Here is a 7,155-nt window from a genome sequence, read left to right on the forward strand (position 1 = left end):
AAGGTCTCCTGTGGGCCAGCACCACTGCAGTGGGGGTCAAGGTCTCCTGTGGGCCTCCACCTCTGCAGCGCGGGTCAAGGTCTCCTGTGGGCCTGCACCTCTGCAGTGCGAGTCAAGGTCTCCTGTGAGCCTGGAACTCTGCAGTGCGTGTCAAGGTCTCCAGTGAGTCTGCAACTCTGCAGCATTGGTCAGAGTCTCCTTTGAGCCTGCACCTCTGCATCGCGTATCAAGGTCTCCTGTGAGCCTGCAACTCTGCAGTGCGTGGTTAAGGTCTCCTGTGAGCCTGCACCTCTGCATCGCGGGTCAAGGTCTCCTATGAGCCTGGAACTCTGCAGTGCGTGTCAAGGTCTCCTGTGAGCCTGCACCTCTGCTTCGCGGGTCAAGGTCTCCTGTGAGCCTGCAACTCTGCAGTGCGGGTCAAGGTCTCCTGTGGGCCTGCACCTCTGCAGTGCGGGTCAAGGTCTCCTGTGAGCCTGCAACTCTGCAGCATGGGTCACAGTCTCTTGTGAGCCTGCACCTCTGCTTCGCGGGTCAAGGTCTCCTGTGAGCCTGCAACTCTGTAGTGCGGGTCAAGGTCTCCTGTGAGCCTGCAACTCTGCAGCATGGGTCAGAGTCTCCCGTGAGCCTGCACCTCTGCATCGCGGGTCAAGGTCTCCTGTTGGCCAGCACCTCTGCAGCGCGGGTCAAGGTCTCCTGTGGGCCTGCACCTCTGCAGTGCGGGTCAAGGTCTCCTGTGAGCCTGCAACTCTGCAGTGCGGGTCAAGGTCTCCTGTGGGCCTGCACCTCTGCAGTGCGGGTCAAGATCTTCTATGAGCCTGGAACTCTGCAGTGCGTGTCAAGGTCTCCTGTGAGTCTGCAACTCTGCAGCATGGGTCAGAGTCTCCTGTGAGCCTGCACCTCTGTTTCGCGGGTCAAGGTCTCCTGTGAGCCTGTAACTCTGCAGTGCGGGTCAAGGTCTCCTGTGAGCCTGCAACTCTGCAGCATGGGTCAGAGTCTCCTGTGAGCCTGCACCTCTGCATCGCGGGTCAAGGTCTCCTGTGGGCCAGCACCTCTGCTTCGCGGGTCAATGTCTCCTGTTAGCCTGCAACTCTGCAGTGCGAGTCAAGGTCTCCTGTGAGCCTGCAACTCTGCAGCATGGGTCAGAGTCTCCTGTGAGCCTGCACCTATGCATCGCGGGTCAAGGTCTCCTGTGGGCCTGCACCTCTGCATCGGGGGTAAATGTCTCCTATGAGCCTGCAACTCTGCAGTGCGGGTAAAGGTCTCCTGTGGGCCTGCACCTCTGCAGTGCGGGTCAAGGTCTCCTGTGAGCCTACAACTCTGCAGTGAGGGTCAAGGTCTCCTGTGAGCCTACAACACCGCAGTGCGGGGTCAGTGGTTCGTGTGAGCCTGCACCTCTGTAGAGCGGGTCAGAGTCTCCTGTGAGCCTGCAACTCTGCAGTGCGTGGTTAAGGTCTCCTGTAAGCCTACACATCTGCATCGCGGGTCAAGGTCTCCTATGAGCCTGGAACTCTGCAGTGCGTGTCAAGGTCTCCTGTGAGTCTGCAACTCTGCAGCATGGGTCAGAGTCTCGTGTGAGCCTGCACCTCTGCATCGCGGGTCAAGGTCTCCTGTGAGCCTGCAACTCTGCAGTACGTGGTTAAGGTCTCCTGTGATCCTGCACCTCTGCATCGCGGGTCAAGGTCTCCTATGAGCCTGGAACTCTGCAGTGCGTGTCAAGGTCTCCTGTGAGCCTTCAACTCTGCAGCATGGGTCAGAGTCTCCTGTAAGCCTGCACCTCTGCATCGCGGGTCAAGGTCTCCTGAGGGCCTGCACCTCTGCTTCGCGGGTCAAGGTCTCCTGTGAGCCTGCAACTCTGCAGTGCGGGTCAAGGTCTCCTGTGAGCCTGCAACTCTGCAGCATGGGTCAGAGTCTCCTGTGAGCCTGCACCTCTGCATCGCGGGTCAAGGTCTCCTGTGGGCCTGCACCTCTGCTTCGCGGGTCAAGGTCTCCTGTGAGCCTGCAACTCTGCAGTGCGGGTCAAGGTCTCCTGTGGGCCTGCACCTCTGCAGTGCGGGTCAAGATCTCCTATGAGCCTGGAACTCTGCAGTGCGTGTCAAGGTTTCCTGTGAGTCTGCAACTCTGCAGCATGGGTCAGAGTCTCCTGTGAGTCTGCACCTCTGCTTCGCGGGTCAAGGTCTCCTGTGAGCCTGCAACTCTGCAGTGCGTGTCAAGGTCTCCTGTGAGCCTGCAACTCTGCAGCATGGGTCAGAGTCTCCTGTGAGCCTGCACCTCTGCATCGCGGGTCAAGGTCTCGTGTAGGTCTGCTTCTCTGCTTCGCGGGTCAAGATCTCCTGTTAGCCTGCAACTCTGCAGTGCAGGTCAAGGTCTCCTGTGAGCCTGTAACTCTGCAGCATGGTTCAGACTCTCCTGTGAGCCTGCACCTCTGCATCGCGGGTCAAGATCTCCTGTGAGCCTGAAACTCTGCATCAGGGGTCAAGGTCTCCTGTGGGCCTGCACCTCTGATTCGCGGGTCAAGGTCTCCTGTGAGCCTGCAACTCTGCAGTGCGGGTCAAAGTCTCCTGTGGGCCTGCACCTCTGCAGTGCGGGTCAAGGTCTCCTATGAGCCTACAACTCTGCAGTGCGGGTCAGGGTCTCCTGTGAGCTCACAACACCGCAGTGCGGGGTCAGTGGTTCGTGTGAGCCTGCACCTCTGTAGAGCGGGTCAGAGTCTTCTGTGAGCATGCAACTCTGCAGTGCGTGGTTAAGGTCTCCTGTGAGCCTGCACCTCTGCATCGCGGGTCAAGGTGGCCTATGAGCCTGGAACACTGCAGTACGTGTCAAGGTCTCCTGTGAGCCTGCAACTCTGCAGCGTGGATCAGAGTCTCCTGTGAGCCTGCACCTCTGCATCGCGGGTCAAGGTCTCCTGTGAGCCTGCAAATCTGCAGTGCGTGGTTAAGGTCTCCTGTGAGCCTGCACCTCTGCATCGCGGGTCAAGTCTCCTATGAGCCTGGAACTCTGCAGTGCGTGTCATGGTCTCCTGTGAGCCTGCACCTCGGCTTCGCGGGTCAAGGTCTCCTGTGAGCCTGCACCTCTGCATCGCGGGTCAAGTCTCCTATGAGCCTGGAACTCTGCAGTGCGTGTCATGGTCTCCTGTGAGCCTGCACCTCGGCTTCGCGGGTCAAGGTCTCCTGTGAGCCTGCAACTCTGCAGTGCGGGTCAAGGTCTCCTGTGGGCCTGCACCTCTGCAGTGCGGGTCAAGGTCTCCTGTGAGTCTGCAACTCTGCAGCATGGATCAGAGTGTTTCCTGTGAGCCTGCACCTCTGCAGTGCGGGTCAAGGTCTCCTGTGGGCCTGCACCTCTGCAGCATGGGTCATGGTCTCCTGTGAGCCTGTACCTCTACAGTGCGGGTCAACGTCTCCTGTGGGCCTGCACCTCTGCAGCGCAGGTGAAGGTTTCCTGTGGACCTGCACCTCTTCAGAACGGGTCAGTCTCCTGTGAGCCTGCAACTCCTCTGCCGTGCGGGTAAGGTATCCTGTGGGCCTGCACCTCTGCAGCGTGGGGTCAGTTTCTTCTGTGAGCCTGCACCTCTGCAGCTCGGGTCAAGGTCTCCTTTGAGCCTGTACCTCTGCAGTGCGGGTCAACATCTCCTGTGGGCCTGCACCTCTACAGTGCGGGTCAAGGTCTCCTGTGATCATGCGCCTCTGCAGTGCTGGTCAAGGTCTCCTGTGGGCCTGCACCTCTGCAGTGTGGGGTCAGAGTCTCCTGTGAGCCTGCACCTCTGCATCGTGGGTAAAGGTCTCCTGTGAGCCTGCACCTCTGCAGTGCGGGTCAAGGTCTCCTGTGAGCCTGCAAATCTGCAATGCGTGTCAAGGTCTCCTGTGAGCCTGCAACTCTGCAGCATGGGTCAGAGTCTCCTGTGAGCTTGCACCTCTGCATCGCGGCTCAAGTTCTCCTGTGGGCAAGCAACTCTGCAGCGCGGGTCAAGGTCTCCTGTGGGCCAGCACCTCTGCAGTGCGGTTCAAGGTCTCCTGTGAGCCTGGAACTCTGCAATGCGTGTCAAGGTCTCCTGTGAGCCTGCAACTCTGCAGCATGGGTCAGAGTCTCCTGTGAGCCTGCACCACTGCATCGCGGGACAAGGTCTCCTGTGGGCCTGCACCTCTGCTTCGTGGGTCAAGGTCTCCTGTGAGCCTGGAACTCTGCAGTGCGTGTTTAAGTCTCCTGTGGGCCTGCACCTCTGCAGCGCGGGTCAATGTCTCCTGTGGGCCTGCACCTCTGCAGTGCGGTTCAAGGTCTCCTGTGAGCCTGCACCTCTGCAGTGCGGGTAAAGGTCTCCTGTGGGCCTGCACCTCTGCAGTGCGGGTCAAGGTCTCCTGTGGGCCAGCACCACTGCAGTGGGGGTCAAGGTCTCCTGTGGGCCTCCACCTCTGCAGCGCGGGTCAAGGTCTCCTGTGGGCCTGCACCTCTGCAGTGCGAGTCAAGGTCTCCTGTGAGCCTGGAACTCTGCAGTGCGTGTCAAGGTCTCCAGTGAGTCTGCAACTCTGCAGCATTGGTCAGAGTCTCCTTTGAGCCTGCACCTCTGCATCGCGTATCAAGGTCTCCTGTGAGCCTGCAACTCTGCAGTGCGTGGTTAAGGTCTCCTGTGAGCCTGCACCTCTGCATCGCGGGTCAAGGTCTCCTATGAGCCTGGAACTCTGCAGTGCGTGTCAAGGTCTCCTGTGAGCCTGCACCTCTGCTTCGCGGGTCAAGGTCTCCTGTGAGCCTGCAACTCTGCAGTGCGGGTCAAGGTCTCCTGTGGGCCTGCACCTCTGCAGTGCGGGTCAAGGTCTCCTGTGAGCCTGCAACTCTGCAGCATGGGTCACAGTCTCTTGTGAGCCTGCACCTCTGCTTCGCGGGTCAAGGTCTCCTGTGAGCCTGCAACTCTGTAGTGCGGGTCAAGGTCTCCTGTGAGCCTGCAACTCTGCAGCATGGGTCAGAGTCTCCCGTGAGCCTGCACCTCTGCATCGCGGGTCAAGGTCTCCTGTTGGCCAGCACCTCTGCAGCGCGGGTCAAGGTCTCCTGTGGGCCTGCACCTCTGCAGTGCGGGTCAAGGTCTCCTGTGAGCCTGCAACTCTGCAGTGCGGGTCAAGGTCTCCTGTGGGCCTGCACCTCTGCAGTGCGGGTCAAGATCTTCTATGAGCCTGGAACTCTGCAGTGCGTGTCAAGGTCTCCTGTGAGTCTGCAACTCTGCAGCATGGGTCAGAGTCTCCTGTGAGCCTGCACCTCTGTTTCGCGGGTCAAGGTCTCCTGTGAGCCTGTAACTCTGCAGTGCGGGTCAAGGTCTCCTGTGAGCCTGCAACTCTGCAGCATGGGTCGGAGTCTCCTGTGAGCCTGCACCTCTGCATCGCGGGTCAAGGTCTCCTGTGGGCCAGCACCTCTGCTTCGCGGGTCAATGTCTCCTGTTAGCCTGCAACTCTGCAGTGCGAGTCAAGGTCTCCTGTGAGCCTGCAACTCTGCAGCATGGGTCAGAGTCTCCTGTGAGCCTGCACCTATGCATCGCGGGTCAAGGTCTCCTGTGGGCCTGCACCTCTGCATCGGGGGTAAATGTCTCCTATGAGCCTGCAACTCTGCAGTGCGGGTAAAGGTCTCCTGTGGGCCTGCACCTCTGCAGTGCGGGTCAAGGTCTCCTGTGAGCCTACAACTCTGCAGTGAGGGTCAAGGTCTCCTGTGAGCCTACAACACCGCAGTGCGGGGTCAGTGGTTCGTGTGAGCCTGCACCTCTGTAGAGCGGGTCAGAGTCTCCTGTGAGCCTGCAACTCTGCAGTGCGTGGTTAAGGTCTCCTGTAAGCCTACACATCTGCATCGCGGGTCAAGGTCTCCTATGAGCCTGGAACTCTGCAGTGCGTGTCAAGGTCTCCTGTGAGTCTGCAACTCTGCAGCATGGGTCAGAGTCTCGTGTGAGCCTGCACCTCTGCATCGCGGGTCAAGGTCTCCTGTGAGCCTGCAACTCTGCAGTACGTGGTTAAGGTCTCCTGTGAGCCTGCACCTCTGCATCGCGGGTCAAGGTCTCCTATGAGCCTGGAACTCTGCAGTGCGTGTCAAGGTCTCCTGTGAGCCTTCAACTCTGCAGCATGGGTCAGAGTCTCCTGTAAGCCTGCACCTCTGCATCGCGGGTCAAGGTCTCCTGAGGGCCTGCACCTCTGCTTCGCGGGTCAAGGTCTCCTGTGAGCCTGCAACTCTGCAGTGCGGGTCAAGGTCTCCTGTGAGCCTGCAACTCTGCAGCATGGGTCAGAGTCTCCTGTGAGCCTGCACCTCTGCATCGCGGGTCAAGGTCTCCTGTGGGCCTGCACCTCTGCTTCGCGGGTCAAGGTCTCCTGTGAGCCTGCAACTCTGCAGTGCGGGTCAAGGTCTCCTGTGGGCCTGCACCTCTGCAGTGCGGGTCAAGATCTCCTATGAGCCTGGAACTCTGCAGTGCGTGTCAAGGTTTCCTGTGAGTCTGCAACTCTGCAGCATGGGTCAGAGTCTCCTGTGAGTCTGCACCTCTGCTTCGCGGGTCAAGGTCTCCTGTGAGCCTGCAACTCTGCAGTGCGTGTCAAGGTCTCCTGTGAGCCTGCAACTCTGCAGCATGGGTCAGAGTCTCCTGTGAGCCTGCACCTCTGCATCGCGGGTCAAGGTCTCGTGTAGGTCTGCTTCTCTGCTTCGCGGGTCAAGGTCTCCTGTTAGCCTGCAACTCTGCAGTGCAGGTCAAGGTCTCCTGTGAGCCTGTAACTCTGCAGCATGGTTCAGACTCTCCTGTGAGCCTGCACCTCTGCATCGCGGGTCAAGGTCTCCTGTGAGCCTGAAACTCTGCATCAGGGGTCAAGGTCTCCTGTGGGCCTGCACCTCTGATTCGCGGGTCAAGGTCTCCTGTGAGCCTGCAACTCTGCAGTGCGGGTCAAAGTCTCCTGTGGGCCTGCACCTCTGCAGTGCGGGTCAAGGTCTCCTATGAGCCTACAACTCTGCAGTGCGGGTCAGGGTCTCCTGTGAGCCTACAACACCGCAGTGCGGGGTCAGTGGTTCGTGTGAGCCTGCACCTCTGTAGAGCGGGTCAGAGTCTTCTGTGAGCATGCAACTCTGCAGTGCGTGGTTAAGGTCTCCTGTGAGCCTGCACCTCTGCATCGCGGGTCAAGGTGGCCTATGAGCCTGGAACACTGCAGTACG

The sequence above is a fragment of the Bacillus rossius genome, chromosome 7 (assembly GCF_032445375.1).
Source record: "Bacillus rossius redtenbacheri isolate Brsri chromosome 7, Brsri_v3, whole genome shotgun sequence".
NCBI lineage: Eukaryota > Metazoa > Arthropoda > Insecta > Phasmatodea > Bacillidae > Bacillus > Bacillus rossius.